Here is a 7,102-nt window from a genome sequence, read left to right on the forward strand (position 1 = left end):
ACAGAACCAGATTTAATTTTAAAACAGAAAAACGCTGCTTGTTTGGTTTTTAAGCCAAAAATCAAACACATTTTTTCAAATTTTCTTGGGGGGGGGGGGGTGGATGCTACTCAGAACTGAGTGTTTTTGTGCCCCCCACAGTTTTCTTAATGCCCCCCCCAGTTAATGCTGCCTGGCGTTGACTCTAGATCGTCATGGTAACTCAGATAAGATGAAAGCAACATAGAAGCTTTACAGAACAGCTCATTGTTGACAGGTAGTCATGGTAACTCAGATAAGATGAAAGCCGCATAGAAGCTTTACAGAACAGCTCATTGTTGACAGGTAGTCATGGTAACTCAGATAAGATGAAAGCCGCATAGAAGCTTTGCAGACCAGCTCATATAAGTTGAAAGTGAAGTATCTTCAGCAGTGAGTGCCCAAAAGACTTTTAAAAACAACTAAAGTGGATCTAATTTTCTACAAAGCAAGTGTCCTCAGTGAACAACATTTGTAGCTAAAGTGAGTAATAATTATAAATATTCATGTGCGTTGGAACTACTTGTGGAGTTTGAAAGAAGTGGCTCCTAAAAGGTAGTAACATTTCTTTCTCTTACAGCTGCTATGTCTGTGCCCAAAGACAAACATGAAGGAACTTAACAAGAAGGAGGGCCATTGGGGACCCTTCTGGATGACTTCACAGAGGTGAGCATCAGCTCTATTTTTTCACACTCATTTTATAGTTACAAATCTTAGATCTTTATTATGGAAAATAAAAACTTTGGAGAAACCAGTTTCAATTGTCCTGTTGTAAACTGTTACTCTGTATGAGATCTTTTTATGACTTTATTGCACAATTGTTACCAAATAGGGCCGTATTCAGTAAAATAAGAACATTAGAATGACCAGTTGGTGACGATAATGTTTTAGTTTACCTTCTTAAAATAACATTTGTCCCTTGTTCTCTTTCAGCCTCCTGGTTTCAGTCGCTCCCAGCAGGGCCAGCGCAAAGAGCCCAGGAAAAAATCATCATCCACAGCATGTCTCCTAAATTATGACGTGCAACTAAAACAAGCTGAGAAAGCCTGGAAACCTACGGTTGAAGAAGAACTCTTGCAGCCGTGGTGCTAGGAGGTTGTGGATAATGATCCTGAGGTGGCCCAAAACTGGGGAAGCTGTTCAAGCAATTGCGTAGCATCCTGAACAAGCTCACCCCACAAAAGTTTCCAGAGCTAATGAAGCAGGTGTCTGAACTAAAAATAGACACGGAGGAAAGGCTGAAAGGGCCATTGACCTGATATCTGAGAAGGCCCAGCCTTGGAACCAAACTTCTTGGGCCTATGGCCAAACATGGGCCGCCGGCCCCTAATGCGGGTGTGAGTGCGTTGGTCTTTGGGTACTTTTGTCTCTATTGGCTTCATTGATGATGTTCTTAAGTGTCACGGGTCTGGGCCACTGAATGTCAATGATGGTGATGAGGAAACTGATGAAGTAATCATATATATTATGTTTATGTCCACTAATAAAATCAGCTTTAGTAATATTTTCCATATTCCATCAACAGTTGAAAGTCCCCAGCGCCGACAAACCAGGTAAAAACTGCAAACTCTCCTCTATCTCCTACCTCAATCGTTGCCAGACAGGAGTTTGAGAAAGACAAGGGGATGATGATGAGATCTTTGAAAAGAAACAGAAGGAGCTGGAGGCTGCCAAAGATGTAAGATGACACATTGTTGTCTCAAGAGTGGGTTTGTACCTCAAGAGTGGGTCCCAGATTTAATCATTTGTGTCACCTGTTAGGATGAGGAGCAGTGAACGTCTGCGGGTTGAGCTGGAAAACGCCAGGGTTATTGCCCGCCGCCGCTCCACTGGGCAACATCAAGTTCATTGGTGAGCTCTTCAAGCTGAAGATGCTGACGAGGCCATTATGCATGCCTGTGTAGTTAAAACTACTGAGAACCATGACCGAAAAGTCTCTGGAGTGTCTCTGCAGACTTCTCTCCACCCCTTGGCAAAGACCTGCTGGAGTTTGAAAAGGCCAAGGTAAAGTACAATAATGAAGAATCTACATGCATCGTATCGCGATTGTTTACCTGGTGATACCCAGCCTAGTTTATACCTTAGTTGTCATTGCTAAGTCTGTTGTATTTCCCTAACAGCCTCAAATGGACAAGTATTTCAATCAGATGAACAAAATCATCAAGGAAAAGATTGACCTCTTCCAGAATCCGCTTTATGCTGCAAGATGTTCTAGGACCTCAGAAAGGTAAATGGTTTAGCTTCTTTATATTTGCAGATCTAATGAAAAAAAGCAGTTATGTCAAACTTATTGCTAGGGGTGTCCTGATCAGATAATGATGAGTATGTATAATTTGTGTTGATATGGAGTCAGAATACAGGCTAAAATATCAGTATCGTATCAGTAGTGAAAAAGTTGGGTCTTGAACACCTACTTATTGCTCTCAATAAAGGTGACATGTGTCCAGAAACTAAACCATATTCAATCATTTGTAACTTCTGCTATTTAATTGTGTTTCCCAATCACAGAATATCTGGGTGCCCCGTAGAGGAGACCAAGGTCCCAAAACTATTGACCAGATTCATAAGGAGGCAGAGTTGGAAGAGCATCAAGAACAGATCAAAGTCCACCAGCAGCTCCTGTCAAAGAGGAAAGCTCTGGGGAGGTGGTAGAATGTGTGGGGGGGGCATGGGAGGTCCAGGGTCTCATACACCGGGCGGTGGACCAAATAGCCAGCCTAAGGATGATGGATGTGGGAACACGGTGCCCATCTCCAAGGACAGACCCATCGATACCAATCGCCTTTACAAGATCATAAAGGTCAGCAAAGCTAGTGACGTCAATGAGTCAACTGTTAAAAAAGTAGATCGTTTGATTTGATCTATAGGATGTTGTTGGTTCATAAATGTACTGTTCTCTGTTGCCTTCTAGTCCGGTGGTATGGACTTAAACAATCTGGTGCTGGCTCCTGGTGGCAAAGCCGGGTGCAAGGGCGTGTGGCGCAGCTGGGAAAAGGCTGCAGTGGAGGCACTGAAGCTAAACCAGCAAGTGCAGATCAAGGTAAACAATGTCAAATAGGTTGACTGACTTGGGTTGGAAGATTGGCTCCTGATCTGTCCTATTGTTCTTCTTCCTTTTAGAGTCAGGGCGTCCCTAGCTAGCCAGCACTCTGAACCACTTCTCAGCCTTCAGCAGACTTCATCACTGTTGTCTTCATCAGACACTGATCAACAGAGACAGGGATCACTTTGACAGATCTGGCCACGTTGATGGACGGGAAGGAAGCCCAATCAACCAAGAGAAGATTCAAGCAGGGAGTCCAGGAGCTTGATGGGGCAGAAGTGAGGAGAGCGCTCCCACTCCCCCCTTCCTCTCCCAAACCTTCCCTTAGCGAAGAGGAGATGGATAGAAGTCCAAAGCCATCATTGATGAATACCTCCACATTACTGACTTGAAGGTTTCAAAGAATTTGACCAACATACAACAGCAGGACATTTACCTGCACGTTGAGTGTGATACATGACTAACGTTTGTCTTCTCCTGGTCCTGTAGGAGGCGCTGCAGTGCGTGGCAGAGCTCAACAGTGCTCAATGCTTTAGTGTGTTTGTGCGGCAAGGCCTGGAGTCCACACTTGAACCGCAGCACAACTGTCAGGGAACACTGGGCCTGTTGCTGCATCAACTTGTGAAAGTTGGGACGTTACCCACGAACAATACTACAAAGGGTGAGCATCTGTCCAAAGAACAATTGTATCTAAAGCCTGGGTCACACTAAAAGACTGACACTGAATTGTTGACTGTGCTGTCATAGGCTCCAGGAGATCTTGGAGGTAACAGAAGACATGGCCATTGATATACCTTACATGTGGCTGTACCTGGCTGAACTCATCACCCCTATGCTCCATGAAGGAGGCATCCCTATGGGACAGCCTTCAGGTGAGAAAGTTGAAAACATTTGCAATCCGACTGTTTTAATATAATCAATATACAAAATGTCCCTTTCTTAACAAAAATGTTTTGTTTGTCCCAGGGAGATCTCAAAGCCTCTGGTGCCTCTGGGAAAGGCTGGCGTGCTGCTGGCACAGATCCTCCAGCTGCTGTGCAAAGGAATGGTATGTACACAAAGGTTTCTGGGTTGAATTTGTCTAAAATAAAATGTGTTGCATTGTCTCAACACTTTTAAGAATAGGTCATATTTCAACTTGATCTTGTTTTTTTAATCATCTGAACTTGTTTATTTACTCATTTATTAGACTCCCAAGAAAGTTGGGGATCTGTGGATTGAAGCTGGCCTGAATTGGAATGACTTTCTTCCTGAGGACAAAGATGTGAACAAGTTTTGTCACTGAGCAGGTATTCAAAACGTTATGGAACCATTAGGTGTAATGTGAGTCAATGGTTTGCACTGTAGAACCCTGGTTTAAATGGTGGACTTGTAACTTTCAGAAAGTGGAGTTCACCAACAGGAGAGGAGTGGGGCCAAAGGAAGTGGTGAAGAAGCAGCTCCTCAGTGAGGAGAACTCAGCAAACAGCTGGACAGACTGCTTCAAGACAAGGCTGATAACAAGCACATCATGGACTGGGTTGAGGTGTGTGACGTTGCTCAGACTCTGGGAATTCAATCTAATGTTAAACACTATTTTTGATCAAGTGTTTGAAACATTTCTTGCTCATTTTCAGGCTAATTTGGATGAGGAGCAGGCTGCTTCTAATCACTTTGTACGATCACTGATGGCCTCAGTGTGTGGGATCGCTATCATATGTAAGCATAACATAAGCTTCAAAACTCTAATGGCAAACTAAATGGTGCTCCCCCCCATGTTAACGTGTTGTTTGTTTCTTCTTAAAACCAAGGTGAACACCCGTACAAGGCCATTGCTGAGCAGATCATGGTAAGAGCCGAGCCTGCTGCAGAAATACCTGAATGACGAGGAGAAGGAGCTGCAGGCTCTGTATGCCTGCAGGCCATGATGGTACACATGGAGGAGCCTGCTAGTAAGTGTTTTTATTATTTACCAGGAGGAAAAATACTATTACCATTTTATTAAAATAAAACTTTACTTTATTCTTGAAATATTCTGACTTTAATCCTGTAGTGCCCAGATTTTTATTGTATTTTATTTGAATGTGGCCCTAATACGCCGTTGTACATATGTTGTTTTCATTTACATTTAAAATGTCTGTAGATTTCTAAGGACTTTATTGGTACAAAGTGGACTTACTGACAGAAATCCACAGTTCTGCTCCTAACAACTGACCTTTGCATCTTGTTTCTGCAGATCTGCTGTGTAGTTTCTTCGACACCCTTGTACGATGAGGACATTATTAAAGAGGAGGCCTTCTACAAGTGGGAGACGAGTAAAGACCCTGCGGAGCAAACAGGAAGAGGTGTCGTGTTGAAGTCGGTCACAGCTTTCTTCACCTGGCTCCGTGAGCCTGAGGAGGAGTCTGACAAGGAATAATGTTTAAAAGACAATGACCTGAAGTCAACGTTTCTGCCCCCGTTTGGCAAAGCAGGTGCTTCTGCAGTGCGGCTGTTTGAACAATAACGCCCGAGTGGCAGACTCAAATCAATCCTCAGTGAGGATAAATCTTTGTCTTTGTTTTCTTCTGATGGATGGACTTGAAACAATCATTTCTCTCCCCTCACTCTTTGGTGTTCCCTTCACACCCACCCTTCCTGCTTGTCCCAGCAAGTGTCCTCATAATTAACAAATAAATTCATTAAAAATCCTACAATGTGATTTTCTGGATGTTTTTTTCATTTAGTCTCTCATAGTTGAGGTTTACCTATGATGAAAATTACAGGCCTCTCATCTTTTTAAGAGGGAGAACTTGCACAATTGGTGGTTGACTGAATACTTTTTTTTGCCCTACTGTATAAATCACATGTAAAGGTCCCAATTCAAACAGTTCAAAGGTCATACTGTAGCTCTGCCAATATAGCAGTTAGCTGTGCTGAGCAGTGAATATTTCATTTTACACTTTAAAATAGTAAAGTCATTAAAGACTAAAATAATTAGGATTGTATATTTTAAGTCTAGAATCTGCAGTAGCTTCCTATTCTCGTGGTAAACGTGTCCATATTTAACAATGACTGCTTAATGGAACCAATATGACACCAACTATTGGTAAGTGTGAAAAATAATAATAAGTAATGGTGATCAGCATTGCAGGGTTGGGGTCAATTATAATTGTAATCATGTAATTGATAATAAATTACAATCATGGTGTAAATGTAATTGACAGTTCTATGTAGAATTTTACACATTTGTAATTAACAATTATTAAAATGTGTTTCATATCAAACTGTCCCACATTTTATCATTAAAATAAATTAAAATCTAGGGATATAAAAATCTAGGGACACAATAAAGGCTCAGATGCACCAAAAATATTAAAACATGTATTTACAATGATTAGGAAGCCTAACAAGGTAACAATAAATATGAAATAAATGAGATGATAGATATGTGTTTTTAGTGTATTTTACAGCTGATTTAGGACCTGTTGTCATCAGAGATGCTAACAGAAGGCTAACACAAGAGGAAGGCTACCTTTTATTAGCTTATTTATTTCAGCCTTAGTAATTGTGATTCATTGTAATTTAACTTTAGTCAATGAGAATGTAATTGTAATTGACTTTCTGAGGATATATAATCATCAGTCACTGTAATGGTCATAAATGTCATAAAACTACATTAAAACGACACAAACTATGACAAAATATCATAAAACTACATTAAAACTATACAACATTAATAAAACATCATAAAACTACATTAAAACTATACAACATTAATAAAATATCAAAACCTACAAAAACTATTACAAAATATAAAACTACATTAAAACTACACAAACTATGACAAAATATCATGAAACTACATTAAAACTATACAAAGATTAATAAAATGTCATAAAACTACATTAAAACGACACAAACTATTACAAAATGTCATAAAACTACATTAAAACTACACAAACTATTACAAAATATCATAAAACTACAATAAAACTATACAAACATTAAAAAACAAAATCATAAAACTAACACAATAAAAACTTAAAAACAAAACTTACAACAAATAAATAAACAAAAAAC

The 7,102-nt window shown here is 40.3% G+C and overlaps 1 non-coding gene and 1 pseudogene across 1 annotated transcript; both read left to right on the forward strand.

Moving 5' to 3' along the window:
• Nucleotides 1-625: 625 nt before the first annotated feature.
• LOC114480765 (eukaryotic translation initiation factor 4 gamma 1-like) lies at nt 626-5,459 on the forward strand (annotated as a pseudogene).
• Nucleotides 1,395-1,471, forward strand: LOC114480907 (small nucleolar RNA SNORD66). Its single transcript, XR_003676193.1, has one exon. It is a non-coding gene; the product is annotated as a small nucleolar RNA SNORD66 (small nucleolar RNA).
• Nucleotides 5,460-7,102: the final 1,643 nt, after the last annotated feature.

This window comes from Gouania willdenowi, chromosome 18 (assembly GCF_900634775.1).
Source record: "Gouania willdenowi chromosome 18, fGouWil2.1, whole genome shotgun sequence".
Classification (NCBI taxonomy): Eukaryota; Metazoa; Chordata; class Actinopteri; order Blenniiformes; family Gobiesocidae; genus Gouania; species Gouania willdenowi.